At 32.6% G+C, this 16,846-nt stretch overlaps 1 pseudogene; it reads left to right on the forward strand.

The window, feature by feature from the left end:
- The first annotated feature begins 1,771 nt into the window (after window positions 1–1,771).
- LOC114730868 (programmed cell death protein 2-like) lies at window positions 1,772–16,251 on the forward strand (annotated as a pseudogene).
- Window positions 16,252–16,846: the final 595 nt, after the last annotated feature.

The raw sequence follows: 16,846 nt of genomic DNA on the forward strand, positions 1-16,846 counted from the left end.
TATTCATTCCTTAATGGTGACTTGTGCTATTGTTCTTTCCTTTCATTTAGGTTTCTTTTATGCTGTCATCTCCCTAAAGAGGGAGAAAATGAAAGTATTCCCTTCTTTCTTTGGGCCCAAAAGTAATTGTAATTTCAGTCTTAATATATCAAAAAGAGAACAAAGATGTGATACAAGCCACAAGCAATCAAGTTATTCCCTGCGTAGTACTATGGTTGTCTAAAGGGAACTTCTATGCAAAAGACATGGGACAACTATGCCATTCATGGTTACCGCATACAAATGTAAACACACGTATTTGTATCTGGGAAACGAAACGAATGAAGAAGGTCTGGTTTCTGAAATCAAAATGAAAAAGAAAAGCACCACTCAACTTCCAAAATAAGGCACTACTCTGATTGGAGTCAAAAAGGAAAAAGATGATGTAATTACAGATGCTTGAACATATTTGTACTTAAAGAAAAGATGGATTGATTCAAGAAAAAAAGCTTGCAATACAACAAATAAATTACAGATGCTTATTTGATCATAATATAATTTGGAAAAGAGTAGTGGTTGAAGAGTCTCTACGAGAAACCAACTGGATTTGACGTATCTTACTGAAGAAAGGAATATGCGTGATCAAGATGAATATAAGAGAATAATATCCTTGTGGTGAAAAACTAATATTGTTTCTAGTGAAGGTAAAGCAGCAATTTAGTAGCTTGAAACCACTGCATAAATCAAGCAGGCAAATTTATATTCCGTGCTAGGCAAACCGAAAACTAACAGAATCAATTATGACTTTATTCTTGAATAAAACAGCAAGAACAAAGCTTGAAAAGGGAACACATAACAAATCTGCAAACGAGGTAATAAGAAGCTAACCAAGACATAACTGCTGTCTTCTAGATATATGTAGATCCATAATTCCAGTGGACAGACACTGCGGAAGCTCAAAGTTGTTGGACAAATAATGGGCTGTTCTCGTAAGACAATCAGCACATTCCAGTCTGAATTCCTCGCTCTCTAGCAATTGGAATACTTGAATATTCCATTCTCTGCTTCTTCCATCAGGTTTGACTCTTTTTGTTGAGTGAGTTTGTAGGAAGCCTCTATTAACCTCTAGAATTTCATGCCATTTCACCACTTTTTCTTTAAGTTTTATGCACTATTTGATACAATTGTGCATAATTTGGCTTTAACCCTTGTTAGTTTTGAGCTTATAGAGGTTACACTATTGCATGGTTATTTTGGTCAAATAATTAAAGTCCCAAGCCGCTTGGAAGTGCTTTGAAAGGATTTGAAGACCAAGGTTGCTTAAGAATTATATTATGATGATCAAAGAAGAGCCTTATAATTCATAAACCATAAACTATTTTTTTTCTTCTCTTACAATCTCAATGCATGGCTGAAATCCAAATAGTGCTAGATAGGATTTCAATTCAGTAAACTCATTTGTCCACTGAAGATAGGTTAAAATAATTTAGTAACTTCCTTAATTTTCTCAAATTAGTCAAATGGGTCTTATATTAAAGACCGGGGGTAGTAATCTGGAAAAGAGCAATGGTTGAAAAGTCTACCCCGGAAACCTGATGAATCTGAGGCATCTTACTGAAGGGAGGAACTTTATACTACAAAATTCCAGTGGGCGGACTCTGCAGGAGCTCAATACTGCTGGCCTGTCACCAAAAAAAAAAAAAAATTTGCTGCTGCCCAAATGATGGGCTGTTCTCACAAGATAATCAGCACATTTCATTGTCTCTCTGCATAATTCCACTATGAGTAAATCATGCATGTCTCTGATCTCACTGACTTCAGTCCTTATGAACAGGTATGAAGAAGCTGATTGATTCCAGCGAGTCAGCGTATGTCTCTGATGTCATTGATTGGAATACTTGATGCTTAATGAGTATTCCATTCCCACCAAGAATCAATTAAGTCAAGTCACATTTCTCTTCATATAGAGACTTATAGTGTGTATAAACCATTTCAAAATTACATATTTAGAATTTCGATCGTCTTGTCTTCTTTCATCTTTTCTACTTCTTTCACTATTGGCAACATGTTCATGCGTGGTTTAAAAAAAGCCTTCTATTCTTGATTCACTAAAGAGCATGAAGGAATAGTACATCAGTTGGTTTATGCTTTGCATCCTTGAGGGTCTACATTTAGTTATATTATGCTTGCTGCTAATCTCATGCGCCAATTCCCATTCTAATTAGTAACTTAACAACACTTCACAGAATTCTTTTTTATTGGCTTATATTTTGACCCAGATCATCATGTCAGGTTTTGTTAATATGGTGTACAAAGCATTTAGTGATTTTCTTGCCCATACAACCAGGGAGAAAGCAAGAGTGGTAGAGACATTACTCTTTGTTGAAGGATCTTACGCCTATTTAATTCCAATTGGTTATATCATCAGTGACTCCTCATTGCATCGAATTAGTGATAATCATGAAGTAAGTTTCCTTCATCCATCTCTTCGTTGTGGTCAATTAATTTAGTAAGCATCAGCTTTAACAGTGATTTTATATTCTTTCTTGCCATCTGATAATTGACTTGAGGTTCTTCCCTTGTCATTGGCAGAGATTTATACAGTCAATGCGAGCTATACAAGAGCTCTAATTGTAGCCTCAGGTATTCAGATAATCTTGGAATACCATCTCTCCCTATGCTATTTCCCAATTCCACTTACATGGGTTTATCCAATTCCATGTAATAAGTAATCTCTCATGCTAAATACTCTTTTAATAGATTTTTTTTCAATTTCGATTCCCAAATAAGATCAAATGAGATCTTATTGTCTAACTTGTTACCAAATTGTAAATCAATTGGTCATAGGTTGGCTTGGCTTGTCTCAGTAATTAATCATTTGGCTATAATCACTATACAGATGGAAACGGTGCAAGGCAGCTTGGATTCAGAAAAGTTAGAGTAAGCCATATATTCATATCTTTATTCCAAAGTTAATGTTGCCTTTATTTGGGTTTATTCTATGCCTTCTTTCCTTGAAGACCAAGGAAAACAAAAGTATTGCCTTCTTTATTATTGGGGCCAAAGTAATTGATATTGTTTAGCTTTAACATATCAAAAAGAAGAAGACCAAGGGGTATTGGATCTAACGAAATGGGTTAATTCCATACAACGTGGTGAATAAAGGTGATCATTATTGATTTTTGTTTAGTTTTAACATACTGAAAAGAAGAAAGAAGCGTGTGATATAAGTCATTCTTTCAAATCAGATTTTCCCCCCCAAAAAAAATTTCTCATTTGTACATTCGAGTCTCAATGTAAGAAGTAATCAACTCCCCTCCCCCACCTTAGCCATGATTAAATTTGAAGAACCGAAGATATTTATTAATAAAAATTTGTCCTGTCATGTAATTAACAAACGTAGATGAAAAGTACCTAATTAATTATTATAAATATTGTGAGAAATGAAACTAGAGATAAAAGCTTTATGTATGATGCCTATTGAAAACATTTTAGTAGTAGTTGGTGCTAAATCTTAAAACTTGAATCTCATTATTACCAATTCTAAAGAGTTTGACTCTGAAGTGACCCCTCCAGCCACGACCCAATCTCCATCAAATAATTTCAAATCGTTCCAGAAGAATATTGAAGACATGTTCTTTGACGATTTGGATGGAACAAAAACATAGCTCAACACAAAACCAGAGAAAGGAAACAGAACACTAATTGCTTAAAGAGCCATGAAAAATATGGGATTCTGGATTCAGTAGTATTCTTAAGCCTAGAATGATTTTGTTTAGGAAAATTCTTAGGGAAAATTTCACTGTAGGACCGCAGAAGACAATTTATATTAGACAAGGACCAAAACTTTCTGAAATTTCACTGCAGAACCAAGGGACCAAATTGAAATTAAAATTTAGAGTGAGATTACAATAATACCCCTCCCTTTTTATTTTATTAAAAAATAAATATTTACCGGAGTTACTATTCCGGCCACCAGAGCTCAGGTGGCCGCCGCCGGGGTCCGACCACCGGTGGGCGGAATAGTAACTCCGGCTGGACCTCCGGCAGCCAGAATTTTTTTTTGTTTAAAACAAAGTGGCCAAGGGAGGGTTTGAACCCATGATCCCTTGGCACACCAAAAAACTTATAACCACCAAGCCAAGCAACCCATTTAATCATAAGATGCAAATAAAACTATATATAACAAAACAAACGCAATTATCCAAATATAAATGAACAAGTGAAATTAGATGATTTACAAGTGGAATTCAGAAATTTACAACAAAAATTAGGCAATTTACAAATAACATAATAGAAGTCATAACCCCAAATACAAGTATTTAAGTGCAAATGAGCAAGTGAAATTTGAAAATTTACAATAAAAGGTTATGGATTTACAATCCAAATTTGGCAAACGCAAGAGAATTCACAACCCAAAATGTAAGTGTTTGAGTGTAAGTGAACAAGTGAAATTAGACGATTTACAAGTTGAATTCAGCAATTTATAACAAAAATTAGGCAATTTACAAATAACATAATAAAAGTCATAACCCCAAATGCAAGTATTTAAGTGCAAATGAGCAAGTGAAATTTGAAAATTTACAATAAAAGTTTATGGATTTACAACCCAAATTTGGCAAACGCAAGAGAATTCATAACCCAAAATATAAGTGTTTGAGTGTAAGTGAATAAGTGAAATTGGACGATTTACAAGTGGAATTCAGCAATTTACAACAAAAATTAGGCAATTTACAAATAACATAATAGAAGTCATAACCCCAAATGCAAGTCTTTAAGTGCAAATGAGCAAGTGAAATTTGAAAATTTACAATAAAAGTTTATGGATTTACAACCCAAATTTGGCAAACGCAAGAGAATTCACAACCCAAAATGTAAGTGTTTGAGTGTAAATGAACAAGTGAAATTAGACGATTTACAAGTGGAATTCAGCAATTTACAAATAACATAATAGAAGTCATAATTCCAAATGCAAGTGTTTAAATACAAATGAGCATGTGAAATTTGAAGATTTACAACAAAAGTTTATGGATTTACAACCCAAATTTGGCAAACGTAAGAGAATTCACAACCCAAAATATAAGTGTTTGAGTGTAAGTGAACAAGTGGAATTAAACGATTTACAAGTGGAATTCAACAATTTACAACAAAAATTAGGCAATTTATAAATAACACAATAGAAGTCATAACCCCAAATGCAAATGTTTAAGTGCAAATGAGCAAGTGAAATTGTTGAATACTTGCATTTTGGGTTGTGAATTTTCTTGTGTTTCCCAAATTTGAGTTGTAAATCCATAAAATTTTGTTGTAAATCTTCAAAATTTACTTGCTCATTTGCACTTAAATACTTGCATTTTGGGTTATGACTTCTATTATGTTATTTGTAAATTGCCTAATTTTTATTGCAAATTGCTGAATTCAACTTGTAAATCATCTAATTTCACTTGTTCACTTATATTTGGACATTTGCATTTGTTTTGTTATATATAGTTTTATTTGCATCTTATAATTGAATGGGTTGTTTGGCTTGATGGTTACAAGTCTTTTGGTGTGTCAAGGGGTCATGGGTTCAAACCCTCCCTTAGCCACTTTGTTTTAAACAAAAAAAAAATTCCAGCCACCGGAGTTACTGTTCCGGCCACCGGTGGTCAGACCCCGGCGGCGGCCACCTAAGCTCTGGTGGCCGGAACAGTAACTCCAGTAAATATTTATTTTTTAATAAAATAAAAAGGGAGGGGTATTATTGTAATCTCACTCTAAATTTTAATTTCAATTTGGTCCCTTGGTCCTGCAGTGAAATTTCAGAAAGTTTTGGTCCTTGTCTGATATAAATTGCCTTCTGCGGTTCTACGGTGAAATTTTCCCAAATTCTTATGTTAGAATTGATGTATATATGGTTTATTAAAGAAAACGTCTGTTACTGGAAACTTCATGAGGACGGTGCAAGTAAAGATGATATGGATGGGACCTCAAAACAAATTCTCTGTCTCTGATCTTTAACATATGTTTGATCCATTTAAAAAGCATAACTATAGTTGATTGATCTTAAACTGTACATGAAGTTTTTCTTCCATGCTACATCCTACGCTTCAGAGCAATTTTAGTTTATTGTCTAATATTCTGACATGGCATTCCAACTAGAACTGTAACTCAGGAGCATCAGTCATAATCCGAGTTGAAACATAAAACAGATCATCATATAAAACTAGGACATTAATCCAAATAGATGTTACTTGAAGTAATAGGTTGGATTCATTCCAATAAGATACTATCTCTGGTCCTTAATATTATTGTACCAAAAGATACACTAATCCTCTGATGTAGCTGCTACGTATCTGCCTCCTTTGTGTGAGTGAAGATGACTATATCTACTAATTTTTGTGTGACTGGACGGTTTTGCTTATGAAGAAAGGTCACTTTCCTGAACTGTGGTTTAGGTGTATACACCTAAGTGATCTTATATTGTCTGATTTGTTACAAAGTTGTAAATCAGTTGGTCACCGGTTGTGTTATGACTATCTACTTTGCAATTCAAGCTGTGTTGTCAAACTAGATCACTTGGTTTGGGTTCCGTAGATTCCAAATTAGTGTTTCTAGCCTAACGGACTTGTGTTGGGCATTGACTGGTGGTTCGACTAAAGTAATCGTTTTTTAATTGAAAAAAGTTGAATTACTATGAATTATAATCTACTGATGTATCCTTTGCTGCCCCTACAAGAAGTTTTCAGCCATTGTGTTTGATCTTATTCCATTGATGTCAGTCTCGTTAGACCTCACTGATACAGAGGATTTACTAGAAGTTTCAAGTCACTAAGCATGGCCAGTCACTAAGCATAAATAAAGGGCACATTCAGGAATTACCTAAGCCGCATTCGAAGACCCTCATATACAGACTTTTTGGGCCACCAACTAATTAGGTTATTAACACTTGCAACTAATTAATCACCTTACTAATTCAACTTTCCAACTGCTACTACTAATATTCTGGCATGGCAATTCAAAAGCATCAGTCACAATCAGAATTACAGCAAAAAAGAGATTAAGTAGCGTACAAAACTAGGAAATTAATCCAACTAGATGTTATTACTTGAAGTTAGAATATCACAGGCGCCTTTTAAATGTCCAGCGAATATTTACTTTACACCTTCAACAGAAGTACTTTTGATTCCCCCCCCCCCCCAAAAAAAAAATTATGTCCAATGTAATCATAAGTTCTATGAAAAAGAAGTTCTAATGTGTGTGTGTGTGTATATAATAATAGTTTATAGGTTTTTAGTTGTTAATGTATTCTTTCCAATTTTAGATTTATATTAATTGATGCTGTCATGTGAATAATTGCTAGAAATGTACAATCGCACACCGTTATGTTATAACTGATGATGCACGCCATTAACTATTTGCAGCGGAGCTTCTTTCTTTTTTCCAGCAAAATTTTAACGGTTGCATTCACATTTTCCCATCTTTTCTGATGATCTGAACTTAATAAGTCAGTTGTTTTCTGTTATGATGACAAAGCTGAAAGCAGAGTAGGCAGATAGTTTCTTAAGCCATACACTAATGTTCTGTTTGTTTCCGTAAGAAAGTTTGGAGCTGCTTTTGCATCTATACCGTTCCCGATACTCACTGCATTGTACCGCATTCTCTCTGGATAATAGATATTTTCTATTTATTTAGAACATTTAATTTCAAGCCCTTTGATGGGATTAAGTGGAATAATTGATCAATTCTTTCTTTAGGGTGACGATGAACAAACTCCATAATTTTTGTGTGATTGGACAATTTTGGTTATGAAGAAAGGTCTCTTTAATTTCCTGAACTGTGGTTCAGGTGCCAGCTGTGTTACGCACCTAAGTGAACTCATATTGTTTGACTTGTTACCAAGCTGTCAATCAATTGGTCGCCGGTTGGCTTGGTTTGTCTCAGTGCAGCTAATCATTTGGCTATAATCACGATACAGATGGAAACGGTGCAAGGCAACTTGGATTCAGAAAAGTTAAAGAAAGGCATATATTCATTTCTTTATTCCAAAGTTAATGTTGCTTCCATTTGGTTTATTCTATGTCTTCTTTCCTTGGAGACCAAAGGAAAACGAAAGTATTGCCTTCTTTATTACTGGGGTCCAAAGTAATTGTTGCTGTTTAGCTTTAACATATCAAAAAGAAGAAATAGAAGAAAGAAGCAAGTGATATAAGTCATTCTCTCAAATAAATATATATATATATATATATATATATGTGCCACAACTTACACATGTGTATATCTTAGTCCCGAAGTAAAAAGGAGTCAGCTCCGCTAATTGAAAAACCAGATATATTTGTTAGGTGAATATAGAAGAAAGTATCTAATTATGATTATTCTGAGGGAGATAGTACCTTTATGCTTAGCCCCTATTAGAAGGATTTTATTAGTAATGGTATGTACTAAATCTTAAATCTTGAATTTCATTTAATTTTCTACTATGTTGTACGAGAAATGAGATAGGAAAGAAAAGTAAAGGAGAAAATAGGGTATGGGACCCACGTCATTTTTCTCAAATTTAGTCTAATAATCTCACATTATGGTATTTGATGCAAAAAAAATTTCTTAATTTTATTTATGGCCACTTCATAATTCAGAAAATTTAAATTAATAAATTATCTCACTGTATTATTATCAGATTCAAAACCAGCACGCTTACTCCATTTCTTCACATCCAATGAAATGCACGCACAAATTAATATATATCTTCATACTTCATATATTTCAAATTTTATTTTAAACTTTGATTATTAATATATAATTTATTATGTTTAATTAAAAAAATTGACCTACTTTTTATTTTTACCTTAAAAATAATATTTTTTACTAAATTATTTGGTTTTTAAAATATGATCACATGACAATATACTTTTACCAAATGATTTGATTTTAAATTATTTAATGATGTTAGTCATAATATGATGCTTTCATTGTGATGTTAAATTTGATTTGCAACATGATATATTTTGATATAGAGATAAAGGTATTTTAGTTATTTATGTATTTACTCATTTTGTTTCATATTTTCTCTCTTCTAACCAAATAGGAAATATGATAATATTTTCTCTTCGGTTTTCTTTCTTCCTATTTTGTTTCCTCTCAACCTTTCCCAAATGAAGCATAAAGAGTTTGGCTCTAAAGTGACCCTTCTGGCCATGACATAATTTCAAGATCATTCCATAAGAATATTGAAAACATGTTTGACAAGTTAGATGGAACAAACATATAGCTAAACACAAGGCCAGAAAAAGGAAAACCAAAAACTAATTTCTTGAAGAGCCACAAAAATCTGGGATTCTGGATTCATAATACCGTGCAGTATTCTAAAGCCCAAAATGATGATGTTTAGGAAAAGTCTAATGTTAGAATTGATCTATCTATGTTTTATTAGAGAAAATGTATGTTACTGCAAGCTTCATAACGACGATGCAGGTAAAGATGTGTGGATGGGACCTCAAAACAAATTATGGGATTCATATATTCGATATGTCTTGTACTCCTTTGCGCTGTATATTTCTCATTAGATTATCTAATTAAAAATAATATATTTATTATGTTGTTATTGAAAGCTATTTCCAAAAGCTTGAATAGGAATAGAATGCAGTTGAGATTTGTCCGTTCTTTAGGTTCCAAAGGACAAGGCAGAGTTTACGACTTTCCAAGCAAGCTTCAGAAAGCAGATTCCAGTTCTGTCTCTAATCTTTAACATGTGTTTGATCCATTTGAAAAACACAACCATAGTTGGTTCTTAAACTGTACATGAAGCTTTTCTTATATGCTACATCCCAAGGTTCAGAGCAATTTTAGCTTACTTTCTAATATTCTGACATGGCATTCCAACTAGAACTGCAATTCAGAAGCGCAAGTCATAATCAAGGTTGAAATATAAAACAGATCAGCATATAAAATTAGGACATTAATCCAAATAGATGTTACTTGAAGTAATTGGTTGGATTCATTCCAATAAGATACTATCTCTGTTTCTTAATATTATTGTACCACAAGATACACTAATCCTCTGATATCTCTGCTGGTACGTATCTGCCTCCTTTGTGTGAGTGAAGATGACTAATTTTTGTGTGATTGGACAACTTTGATTATGAAGAAAGGTCATTTTCCTGAACTGTGGTTCAGGTGTATGCACCTAAGTGATCTTATATTGTTTGGTCTGTTACCAAGTTTTAAATCAGTTGGTCACCGGTTGTGTTATGGCTATCCAATTTGTTGTCAAACTTGATCAGTTGGTTTTGGTTTCAGATTCCAAATTAGTGTTTGTAGCCTAACAGATTTGTGTTGGACATTGACTAGTGGTTCTTAGACAGAGAAGACAAAGGTGCTTTGTTTACCCCAGTGCTGTACTAAAGTAAACATTTTTTTTAATTGAAAAAAGTTGAATTATCATGAATTACGATCTACTGATGTCCCCTTTACTGCCCCTGCAAGAAGTTTTCAGCCATTGTGTTTGATCTTTTTAGGCCACCAACTAATTAGGTTATTAACACTTGCAACTAATCAATCACCTTCCTAATTCAACTTGTCCAAATGTTACTGCTAATATTCTGGCATAGCAATTCAAAAGCATCAGTCACAATCAGAATTACAACAAAAAAGAGATTAATTAGCATATAAAACTAGAAAATTAATCCAACTAGATGTTATTACTTGAAGTTGGAATCATAGCAGGTGGCTTTTAAATGTCCGATGAATATTTAATTTGCTCCTTCAACAGTAGTACCTTTTGAATTTTCCCCCCCAAAATTACGTCCAATGTAATGATAAGTTTTATGAAAAGGTAGTTTTAATACACACACATATATAATAATAGCTATAGGTTTTTTTTTTTTTTTTGGTGAAGATAGCTATAGGTTTTTTGTTGTTAATGTATTCTATCCAACATTAGATTTATATTAATTGATGCTATCCTGTGAGTAATTGCTAAAATGTACAACGACACATCCTTATGCTATAACTGATGATACACGCCATTAACTATTTGCAATGGAGCTTTTTTTTTTTTTTTTCGCTTTCAGCAAAATTGTTTTCTGTTATGATGACAGAGCTGAAAGCAGAGTAGGCAGCTTCGCTGTTCTAATTCTGTCGATCACCCACAAAGGTAGGAATTTTCTCCATTCTTGTAAATTCCAAATGAGATGTTCATTTTGAGCAATCAGCTGGATTAAAGGCACATCTAGTGGCGTTCACAAGTCCACCCAAAATCTAGTACTCCAGCACAAAAATCTTCCCGAACAACAACAATACCTTCCCACCAGAATGAATTATGACTTTAAAACCGACAATTAAATTAAATAGCATTTCTCTTCATCTAGAGACTTATAAAGTATAAACCATCGACAATGTATTTCTTTCTTCTCTTACAAATGTCAGTGCACGACTGAAATCCAAATACTAAATAGGATTTCCATTCAGTAAATATCAGCAACTTGTTTGTCCACTAAATATATATTAAAGGATAACAAGCTAGTTAATTACAGCTGTTGCTGACCTTGATGGTTTAGAGGGTTGGGCATGAGTGCCTGCGCTAGCATTCCTAACTAAGACATCCCGTTTTCTGCACTTAATCTCCGCCAATCGTAGAATCAATGAAACAGGGCGTGCCACACCTCTTGTCTCTTGGCATTCAGAAGCCTTCCGTCGTCACTGGATCAGAGAGATCTCCATCCGAATGGCGGGAGAACATCGAAGATTGAGCGCAACAACGGTGTCGTTTGGTTCCAAACGCGAGGCGAGGGGTGGCAGAATCTACCTTGCAGTTGGATGAGGATGGACATTTCAGCATCGGTGGAACAGACATAGCTCATAGCCTCCAACAAGACCATGATTGCTTTACCATTGGCAGAGCAAAGATGGCGCGAAGGGAGGATGGGAAAAATACTCTGAGTGCGTTTGGGACAGTTTATGAATAGATTATAAATAGTTTTTTAATAATAATTTATGAAATACAAGATAACCATATAAAGAGAATTTTATTTCCATTTGTGTAAAATGAGTTTATGGGAAATTTTCACCGCTCTGCTAAATGGAACTTTGGTTTTTCCTTAACAAATTTTAGAGTCGCAGTAATATTTTTTTTGGGTATAAGAGTAGTGGATAGGTGAGGAGTACAAAATCAAGAGTTCAATTTTTTATTCAAAAAAATAGAAGAGTATGATTATAAGATTTTAATAAATAAAATAGTGTAAAATAAAAGAGTAAAAAAATTACAAGTGAAAGAGTCAAAAAAAAAATTAAAACTTTTATTTTAAATTTAACTCATCAAAGTTTTTCATTTCCTGCTTTCCCTCCATTTATCTCATCTTAAACTGATTTATGACTTGGCGGTTTTATTTGCTTATAAACAGATCTGGCTTGGCAGCATCGCTAAATAGACATAAAACTACAATTTTAAAAGTAATCCTATCTGAAGAAGAAATTGTAAAGGCTCCAAACATATGTCAGACATACATGACCTTCCTGACGGTACATTTCCTGGGTCAAGCCACGCCTAGACTTAGATCCATTCACTCATATTTACTAGATCTTGTCATGTATACTTTTCTTAATAACAAAGTTTGGATAGACAACATTTTAAAATTCTATCAGACTGTTATTAATAATAAAATTTTCTGCCTATGATGAAAATTTAATATTATCAGCAGGAATCATTTTTTATAAATAAAATTGTGGTCTCATATTTTACATAAAGTCTACAGTACATTGTATTACTCATAAGATATAGATAATTTCATTTTTTTAAAATAAATTTTACATAGCATAATATAAAATAATTAAAAAAGATGTTCGGACAGTGAGATTATGGATTTGCAATCTGAATATGGTTTATAAATGAGAACAGTGAGATTAGCTCGTTGGCACCCCCCCAAAAAAAAAAAAAAAGACAGTGAGATTAACATTGAGGGTTTGATGTTCGGACTTATTTATAATACTGCCATCACCCCCAAGGCGCACTCAAAAGCTGCCAACCCACTGTCTTCGCTTTTTACTTGATCAGCACATATTCCTTCTTGCTGCTTCCTCACCCGAAAAGCTAAATTGCCAATTATAATCCATATATTTATTTTTTTCCAAATAAATAAAAGATGTTCATATGATATTAATTGTAAAATTGTACTGATAATTAATTCTGGTACCACGTTATTATTAAATTTGAAGAATTTATCATTTAAATTGGCTAAAAATACATATTTGATTTTCTAACTTCATATGAAATTTTAATTTAATCTTTTAATTTTATAAAATATCTTTTCAGTTTTTTAATTGTAACACCATTAATCTTAAACGATAATATTTTGTGTCAATCATTATGACTTTTAAACAACAAACTTATTATATTAGTATTTAAAATATTTTTTAAACATGTCAAATTTCACTGTCAATATTTTTTTATGATATTAGAGTTAGATGATTGCATAAGACACTTCATAAAATTAAGAAATAAAAAAATAATTTGAATTTTCATCACTTCCCAATTTCCCATGCCTCTTTGCCCTTTCTCAAATGTTCCCTTTTCATTTTGAATTTATATTATTTTTTAATTTTATTTTTTCCATCCCAACCAAACTTAGGAATGATTTTAATTTTGTAAAGGAAAATAGTTATGCTGCCACATTTCATTATTCCGAATATAAGATTCAGCAAAACATTTGGGCCCTTATATGTCATTTTCACGACAAACAGATATCCAAGCAACTATACCATAAGGCAGCTAGAACCAAAAAGGACTTCTTGGTTCGCGTATTTTGACATCACAGTTTATAAGTTATAATCCTTGCAATTCATTTAATGCCCATTAACTCCCTTTTCCAAATTCACACTTCTCAAGGTTTTTCAATGATCATCATTTTATTATTGGCATTTTTTTTTTGCGGCTTCCTTCAAATTAAATAATATTATAAATTAATCATGCTACAGTAACAATTTAAAATCAAATAATAATATTTTGCCTAATATTTATCTAACATATTAATTCTGTTGGTAATTAAGAATTATTAAAATTTTTAATTATTATACTAGCTACCATGTGACCTGTGGTGTATTGCCAGGCTTTGAACTATATGGTATGGTACTAAAGTTGGCATCCAACAAAGATTTTTCGATGTTATAAATTTTTAGGAAATATGCTAGATTCAATAGTTCGACAACGGAAACAATTCATTAGTTCATCTTTTTTGCATTTCATGTTACATGTATTTTTAGTATTTCTCGTTGAATTGTAATATTTCTCGTAGCATTTTTATTTTCTTATTTATATAAGTTTTGGTTACAGAGCAATAATATCATAATTTTGAAAATATCATATATTTTATAAATATTAAACATTATTTCAAATAATAATAATTATGAGAAACTCCTTTGCTTCTTATAAAATTAATAAATATAACCAATAATTTATAACAAAATATAAAATAAGGGAACAATCAATTTGTATTTAACTATAATTAAACAAGAGACGTGTTATGACTAGTTAGCATAATAGTTTGCTTTATTAAATCATGAATTCCAAAATATTAATGAGGCAAGTCTGAGTTCTGTTTATGAAATAATTTCTCCGGTCATAAATATATAATCTAGTTTATAGTACAATTTGTACTATATACTAGATATTATATTTAGGATGGAAGGTAATATGTATTAAACTAATATTAAATTAGTTGTGCATAGAAACTGAGAGGTGAAGATTTGTCACCTTGATAGATATAACATCATTTTGGCAGGTAATTTAACAAAGTCCTCTCATTTTATGGAGGTAAATATTTGCATCGTTATCAGCCTCCGCTGTTTATCATTGAAATAAAATGGATATTGATTGAGGGGTTTAGGTTGTAATCTTGAAGGTTTCTCTCTCTTTTTATGGAGGTAAATATTTTGCATTGTTGCCAGTTCAAACTCAGAGTCGTTCTTTACAATGCAGATGCTAGCAACACTCTGTGGCCCGAATTTGAGATCATTATTGAAGACGAAAGTGATAGCAATAAGCCTGACATTTCTGAGAGCAATGCTTTAACTAGTTCTTTGATATCAAAGAACAGAATTGACGACACAATGAATTCCATATTGGAGAACTTTCAGGTGTTGCCTCAAATTCACCCGTCATTGACAGCATAGTTTATATGCAGCTATGTTGTTTGCGAAGTGTTTTTTTTTTTGGGCCTGTAAAGAGGGTGATGGTGACAAAAAGAGTTGGGTTTGCTTCCAGGAGCGTATTAGGTCAGCCCCTGAACAAATATTGAGGTGATTATTGCTTGACTGGTTGAAATTCTGTTGGATAATTGTGCTTCCAGCACCACAGAAATGTGTGGCAAACAGGTTATACTGTGTCTTGGTGTGACCGATAAGCCTGAAAAAGAGTTTTTTTTTTTTTTTTAACTTGACTGGTCTATCCTAGCATGTATGATACTTATATTGTGAACAGAGTGATGGTTGTGACTATGCTGCAATACATTATCTGACTATTGTTCACATGAATGTTCGGGTCACTAGAAACTTGGATTACCCAATTTAAAATGTCACCACTTGTCAATACCATATGTAGTGGCAATAAAAGGTGTGATGACAAACATGGATGTGTTTTACCCATCTTAGAAAAATTTGGCGAGTCTTGCCCCTTTTCATTGTAATACCCTTTTTTTATTGCATTCTTAATAGCTTATTTATTCTGGCGGCAGAAGGTATTATCGAAATACTAATGCGAGACCCATATGGCCAGTTTCAAGCGGTCGACCGTCTAAAGCTGATATCCCTAAATGCAATTACTGTGGTGGTTCAATGTGTTGTGAGTTTCAGGTAAGGTTTTTGAGGATTCATTGATAGAAACTCAATGAATATAGTCCTTAGGTCCTTATTTGACCAACTTAGATAGATCAAGAGAGTTAAATAAATTAGTTGATTATAACAAATGTGGTTTAATCTTTTTTAAAATATCCTGGACTTATATTATAGTATATATCAAGTAAATTAGTTTGGAGAAAAATGATAAATATAAAAAAAAAAAAAACAAAGTAGATTGAGGACTGGAAGACTAGTATTTGTCATTCTTGTTACGGAAGTTACTGATTTAAAAATGTCGTTGGTGCCAGATTCTGCCACAGCTACTCTATTACTTAGGTGTCGACAATGAAGTGGACTATAGATTGGGCATCAATTGTGGTGTACACGTGTGAAGCATCTTGTGACTCAGATGTGGCTTACAAAGAAGAATATGCTCGGGTTCAACTTTACCGGCCTTCCACCACCTGACAGCACTGTTGAAATATCTATTTTTCCATTCTTTTTTTAATAGAGGAAGTATGAGATAGAAATATAGTAACGTGGCATTAAAAGAAAATTTTGTATTATAATGGGATATTGATTTTGTTACTGAGAATATTCAATTTTGGTTCATATTTATTCTGATAATCACTGCTCATGATAACATTGGTTTGAAGTTCTCTACAGCTTATGTCTATTTTGAATCCCACTTGGATTACTGTAAAGGTGGGTTAATCATGTGAGGGTAATTATGCTTAAAATAAAGCTTTTGATCAGACGTGCTCAAGTGGAACGTGAATATTTTAAAAGATAATTTTTGTCAGCTAATCTTGTAGTTGGAATACAGCTGGCTAAACTATATTATTTCTGATCCTTAATGTAAAATTTAGTAGATTGAGATAGTTAATAAATTACAAATATATATTTATTTTCCTTTTTTTTCCTGTTTATCAGTTTTATAAATTTTTGTATAATTGAATAATACATATAAATATATTAAAAAGATCATGTAATATCTATTATAATTAAATAATTTCGTTGTTTTAAATTTTTTTAAAATTAGTTATTTATATCTTATATTGAG

Source organism: Neltuma alba, unplaced genomic scaffold (assembly GCF_004799145.2).
Source record: "Neltuma alba isolate B1F8T4 unplaced genomic scaffold, ASM479914v2 tig00012772_pilon, whole genome shotgun sequence".
Taxonomy (NCBI): Eukaryota; Viridiplantae; Streptophyta; class Magnoliopsida; order Fabales; family Fabaceae; genus Neltuma; species Neltuma alba.